The sequence below is a fragment of the Heterocephalus glaber genome, unplaced genomic scaffold (genome assembly GCF_053883595.1).
Source record: "Heterocephalus glaber isolate CG9 unplaced genomic scaffold, H.glaber_assembly_v1.0 deba00001550, whole genome shotgun sequence".
Taxonomy (NCBI): domain Eukaryota; kingdom Metazoa; phylum Chordata; class Mammalia; order Rodentia; family Bathyergidae; genus Heterocephalus; species Heterocephalus glaber.
Genome location: NW_028258343.1, coordinates 17,676,711 through 17,683,078, shown reverse-complemented (window position 1 = coordinate 17,683,078; position 6,368 = coordinate 17,676,711). Strand labels below are relative to the sequence as shown.

The 6,368-nt window shown below is 43.0% G+C and overlaps 1 pseudogene; it reads right to left on the bottom strand.

The window, feature by feature from the left end:
* Positions 1-350: 350 nt before the first annotated feature.
* LOC101697595 (glycine--tRNA ligase pseudogene) lies at positions 351-2,053 on the bottom strand (annotated as a pseudogene).
* Between the last annotated feature and the right edge of the window lie 4,315 nt (positions 2,054-6,368).

Sequence of the window (6,368 nt, the reverse complement as noted above, 5' to 3'; positions counted from 1 at the left end):
CTAGGCTACTTGTCATCCTGCTAGGATTGGACTGGGATTGTAGTTTCCCATTAACCTTAACAGCAGGGAATAGTAATACTAGGAGATGCTTAAGGGACTTTTCACACCCTCAATTTCCAAACTTCCTTACTGCTGCTGTGGAGTAGCAGTCCTTTTTCCTCTTGGTAGTCTGGATCAATCACCCCTGACAACACCATGACTTTTTTTTTTTTTTTTTTTTTCAGAATTTCTGCAACTTTAATTGTGGGGATAAAATCAGGCAGCCACTGATGATAAAATACAGTCCCTGGGAGCAATCAAATGTTGTTCTTTTGGTTGGGTTTTTTGGGGTGTTTTTTTTTAGTAAAATAGACATAGTAAGAGTTAAATTTTTATTAGCACATGTAGTCAAAAGTTGCAAAAGTTGTCCTCATTTCTCGATTGTCTCTTTTTTGCCAGTCTCCTGACCTTCAAAGACAGGATACCTGGCCTCCACATCAGCCCTTGTGATGCTGCCATTGGCCAGATCTCGGACTATGCCAGGCAGTTCAGAGACCTCTGCTCGGATCTGCCGCATGGAGTCCCGTTCCCTCGGGATTGCAGTCTGAGGGTCTTGTTCAAAGTCACTGGTGATGCCAAAAGCCACGCCAATCTCATCAGTCCTGGCATAGCGTCTTCCAGTGGACCCAGAGGAGTCATCTGCTTTGTGAGACACGCCATCCCTGGTCAGAGCTTCCGATAATTCCTTGACAAATGGCATGAGCTCCTGGTTCTGGCTGAGCAGAAGGACGGAACATTTGAATGGACCAACCAGAGCATGGAAACTGAAGAACATTCTTTGTTCATCTCCCTCTCATACATGGAATGTATGTTCAAGTATAGTATACATGATTCTGCCCAGGCCAAAGGAGGGTTCAATTACACTTGGAACAACTTCTTGCACATGTAGTGTTTTCTCGAATGTCTTCACACTGACCAGGTCTTTTGTTAACTGAAATGTTTTTTCTTCAATTTCAATAGTGAATTCCCCTTTCTCATTCAGAAGCATCTCCATTTCTGCAATGTAACATTCATCACAAATGGCAAGGTACTCCATTACCAGCTTTGCATCCTTCTTATATGCCTTACCAACTGCTCCCTTATTGGGTTCAAACTGAACAACATTAACTGTTTTGGGTTCTTTCAGGGGTTTCTCAACTACAAGTGGGACTTTGGTGGCTCATGCCTGACAGGACAGGTCCTAACAGGAACGATCAGCACATCCAACAATCTCAGTCCAACCATGGGACGTTTTGGATTCAGCATCCCAACAGTCACAGGCATAATGAGCCATCCCATGCTCCGTGTGCTGTCGGAAGTGGAGCTTGTCTGCAGATATTCCAACCTTCACAAGATAGAGGTAGATGCAGCCAATGAAATAGCCTAACACTGAGTTGTTGTTCACACCCTGTTCAACAGCATCCCCTAGGCGCATTTTCCGAGCAGACTGCCCACTGACCTGGGCTTTTGTTGAATACAAATAAAGGTAGATGTCTGCTACATTCTGGAACTTAGGATGGTCTTTCTCATTGGGATCTACAAAGTGCTCAATTTCTGCCATTGTAAATTCTCTGACTTGGCTCAGCCCAGACCGAGGAGAGATTTCATTTCTAAAAGAATTTCAAATCTGGATGGCAGCAAAAGGCAACTTCCCTTGGTTGAATTCCAGAAGTCATTTGAAATTCAGGAAAATCCCCTGTGCAGTTTCTGGTCTCAAATACCCAGGCATGTTTTCTCCAGGTCCAATGAAGGTCTTGAACATTAAGTTAAAAGGTACTGGAAGTGATAGATCATTTCCAGTACTTGGGGATTTTACATTATAGTTCACAAAAAGATCCCCAAGTTCTTGCTGTCCATAGTTATCAAGCTGGGCCAAGACACTTTCCATCTCTGATTTCTTCTCAGCAGAGCACTTCTTATCAGACATCAGTTTCTGTAAATGAGCTTTTAATAGATGGTCAGCATGAAAACACTCTCCATTTTTTACATCTTTCACCAAACCATGACTTCTTTTTAAGCCTGTTGACAGAGTCATGAGGAGTCCAATATGACCAGGGGCAAGTCTTAGCTTTCAGTTCATAGGATCATTTTTGTACCTCCTGGTAGAAGCTTTCCTCCTTCTGGAACTAAGACTTCTAAGTCGAGAACAGAAGGCCATGGGAACATAAAGCAAAAATTTTGGTAGCAGGTCACTAAGGGTAATGTTGAGTGCCAGCATTCCTATTTCTACTCCTTGATTCCTGTGAATCCTAGCTATAGGAGAAACAGTGCCATACAATAGATGCCAATTCAGAGCATATACAGCCTTGTGGAGAACCATCCCCCAGTTCTGCAATGCCATTCCACCATTCCATTAATCCAGCTGCTTCTGGACAGAGAGGAACATGACTAAGACCAGGGAATTCCATGAAGTGCATTCTTTGGTCAGAAGCAATGCTGTGTGGAATATCCAGTGGTGGTTAAGGCATTCTATAAGTTCACAGATGGTATATTTGGCAGAAGCATTACATGGAGAGAAAACAAATCCCTACCTGGAATAAGAAAAGATAGAGTGCTGCCCTTTGCAAGGTACTTCAATACAATCAACCTCCCACTAGGTTGCAGGCTGGTCACCCTCAGGAAGGATACCACATCAGGGACTTAGTGTTGGTCTCTGCTGCTGGAAAATTGGGCATTTAGCAATGGCTGTAGCCAGATTAGCCCTGGTGAGTGGAAGCCCATGTTTTTGAGCTAATGTGTAACCTCCATCCCTGCCATAATGGCCACTTTGTAATGACAGGAATGGATGAGGAAAGAGACTGACTTTTGTCCACATAATGGATCATCCTTTCTGCATGATTATTAAAGTACTCTTCTGCTAAGGTCCCCTTTTGGTAAGCATTTACACGGAACATAAATATCTTTATATCCTTTGCCTGTATTGGCAAGTTGATCCACACACTCTTCCCCAGATGTCTTTGTTACCAAATTTTCTGTCATGTTCCTTCCAAGTCCCTGACCATGCAGCCAGACCATTGGCTGCAAACCCTGTATCTATATACAATCTCACATGTGGCCATTTTTCTCTTTTAAGCAAAATGTACAAACAGGTGCATCACCCAAGTCCTGCCCACTATGAAGATTTCCCATCACCGCTGTCCAAGAATGTCCTGGAAAGCGGCTGTAGTGCTGCAGCTGCCTACTTTTGCCTGGTGCCTTCATAATGAGCAGAACCATCTCTAAATCAGGTCATTGGCTTCTTTTGCTCTGTCAGCAGATCATAGGGTGCAAACCATGAGGCCACTGTGGGGACACTGGGGGACGGAAGGCAGTACAGCAAGAGAAAAAACCACGGCCATTTGGGACTCTTCTTCATGTAAGTTATGTGTACTCTCAGAGCTTTCTTGGGCCAGGTCATGTATACACCACTGCCAAATGATGATCAGCTGTCACAGTGCATGTCCACCTTTATGTCTCAGTGGACCAGACAGCACCCAGTTCAGGCTGCACGGTAACCTGGTGTTTTATGGTAGAGTATTTAGTTTCCTTAAAGCCTAGTAGCAGGTGAGAAACTGTTTCTAAAATGGAAAGTAATTGTCTGCAGATGATGGCAGAACCTTTCTCTAAAATCCTAAGGGTCTCCACTGTGGCTCATATATGGAGGCCTGACACAGGCTCCAAACAGCATGCCTACTGCCACTGACACCTCAAGTACCACTGGGTCAGCTGGAACATAGAAGCCAAGCCATAGAGCAGCTGCACAGCAACATGGACCTGTCACAGAGCCTTCTCTTGTTTGGGGCCTTATGCAAAACTAACAGCTTTCCAGGTCACTCAGTAAGTGAGCCAAAGTAACCTGCCCAAGTGAGGAATGTGTTACCTCCCAAATTGAAATAGACCCACTAAGCATTGTGCCTCTTTCTTGGCCGTTGGAGGGACCAGACCCAACAAGTTATCTTCCACCTTAGAAAAGATATCTCTGCATGGCCCAAACACAGAGTAATTAGAAATACCTCTGGACTCCTAGAAATGTCAGATCAATTCTCAGGCATGCAATGGAATCCAGGAAACCATCCGCATCAGCTTTGTTCTGCAGAGCACTGAATAACAAATGCAAGCCAAGGAGTGATAACTAGTACAGCTACAGGGATCACCCGTCACTGTCAGAGAAATATTACTGAAGAGAAGATGCAAGAAACAAAAGTAAAGACATAGACAGGAAATGAGAGAAAAAGTCATAAACTAAAGAGCTCAGGAATGAGCCAGAATGCAGAGTGGGAGGAAGCTCACCATGAGGTGTTCATGGCAGTGCTGTCAGCTGTGAGTGAATGAACAGAGACTGCTGGAATCACTCTTGGCTTTGTGAGTGCTAAGGAGATTGGTCAGGTTCAAAGACATTAAGCTGGGTATTTGCCACACAGAAGAGACATGCAGGTGAAGCTTTACCCCAAAGAAAAGTGTCAAGGCCTCTTAACTTGTCCTGGGCCCACTGCAGCACCACAGGCTAGTGGAGTATATAATAGACCATCCGCTTGAGCACTCAGTAACCACAGTGTGGGACATCTAGAGGAGAGGAACCTCTTGGTGACTGTTGTTTCTGTTACTGGTTTTTTTCCTTGCATTACATTCCCAGGGTGTGCTGCAGCCAAGTCGCACTGGCTCATCGGAATCCATTTGTGCGTCTCTTCCCACCTTCGTGTTAAGTGATATCACACTGGCAGCTTGAACTCAAAAGGGGTCATTTACACCACAAACATTAGCAAGTGCTACAAATCAGGGCTTTTTGCTTTTGGAATTTTTAAATTTTTTTATTTTATGGAGAAATAGTTACTAAGCATTTGTCAGCATACCGCTACTGAAAAGGACAAATAGTTTCTTTTTGGTTATTGACCTCATAAATACAGAAATCAAAGAAATATCATATTTTCAGTTTTAAAAATATGAGTTTATCTTTCCTCTTTTCTGAAATCACACACATACACACACATACAGCATAGTAAAGGAATGAAAGAACAGAAAGAAAAGGAGAGTAAGTAAAACCAGAGAGAATATGTCCAATTTTTCCAAATACACAAAGCGGAGGGGTGGTGGTATCTTTCTAGCTGAGTGGAGATGGCACACCTAACCACAGTGAACCTGAAGGCTGACCCTTTTGTGCTGCCCGCTGTGCTGCTGGCAGTACCCTCACCTGAATGCTTTGTGAGACCCACTGAACAGACTTGGTCCCGGCTTCTTCCGGTCAGGCTACTCAGTGGCCAGTCAAGTTGCCTGCTCATGAGAAAATCCAACAGAGGCCCAGAGAGTATAAAAACAAGGTAGATATTCTGGAAGACAATTCCCCAAAGGCTTTTTCATTTTTCCACACCTGTGAAGAGAGGCACTTTTGGTCTTTTCCCCAGACTACATTTTTAAGACTATTTATAAAACACAAAAGATTGGAAGGTAGATGTAATGTTTCCCACGAATGGAAAGGGGAAGTTTGCTTACTGCTCTTACAGTAGAAATTCTGCCTTTCATCTGCAGAGTAAAGAGCAGAAATAGATACTGCCTATGATAAAGATTCGGGTTCCCTAACCTCAGGACGACTCTCCTTTAACGTGTCACTGTATGTGCAGGCACTACCTGTATCTTATTGGTGTTGTATTTTACAAATTGGGGCACAGGAATTCAGCATGAAGGGATGCTGATGCCCAAGCTATGGCTAAAAACAGTCTGTGAAACTGGAGTCTTGTATGTCCTGCCAGCACCCGTGAAACTGTGGTAGACTAACTTGGTTGCTTCTAAGCAGCTCCAGATTTCAACTAGGATTTTTAAAAATAATTACAAATAGCTTGCTTTAAAGGAGCTATCTTAACAAACACATTTCTATTTATTGCCTCCAGGTGACAAAAGATATGTAGATTTATCACAGACTTGGGAAAACTTAAAAGAGTGAACCAGTGTATGCGTGTACTTCTTGTGATGTTGGTTTATTATATTGTAGGCACCAAAAATATTGGCTATAACTTTACTTTTAAAAACTTAGCCGGGGATTTAGCTCAGTGGTTTCGCCACCTGCCTCGCAAGCGCAAGGGCCTGAGTTCTATCTCCAGTACCAAAAAAAACAGTGCATATCTTCTAAAAATTAATTTACTCATACCTAGAGACATATTGAGGACACTATTTCTATCCTAAACCAGGTTTTCTTAGTTGAAAGAACTATGTTTAAAAATCCTATGAATTGGGGTGGAGATTTAGCTCAGTGGTTCCGCCAGCTGCCTCGCAAGCAGAAGGACACGAGTTTGATCCCCGGTGCCAAAAAAAAATAAAAAATATAAATGAATTCTATTGACTTTTTTTCAATTATCACATCTACAACATTTAACTTATTG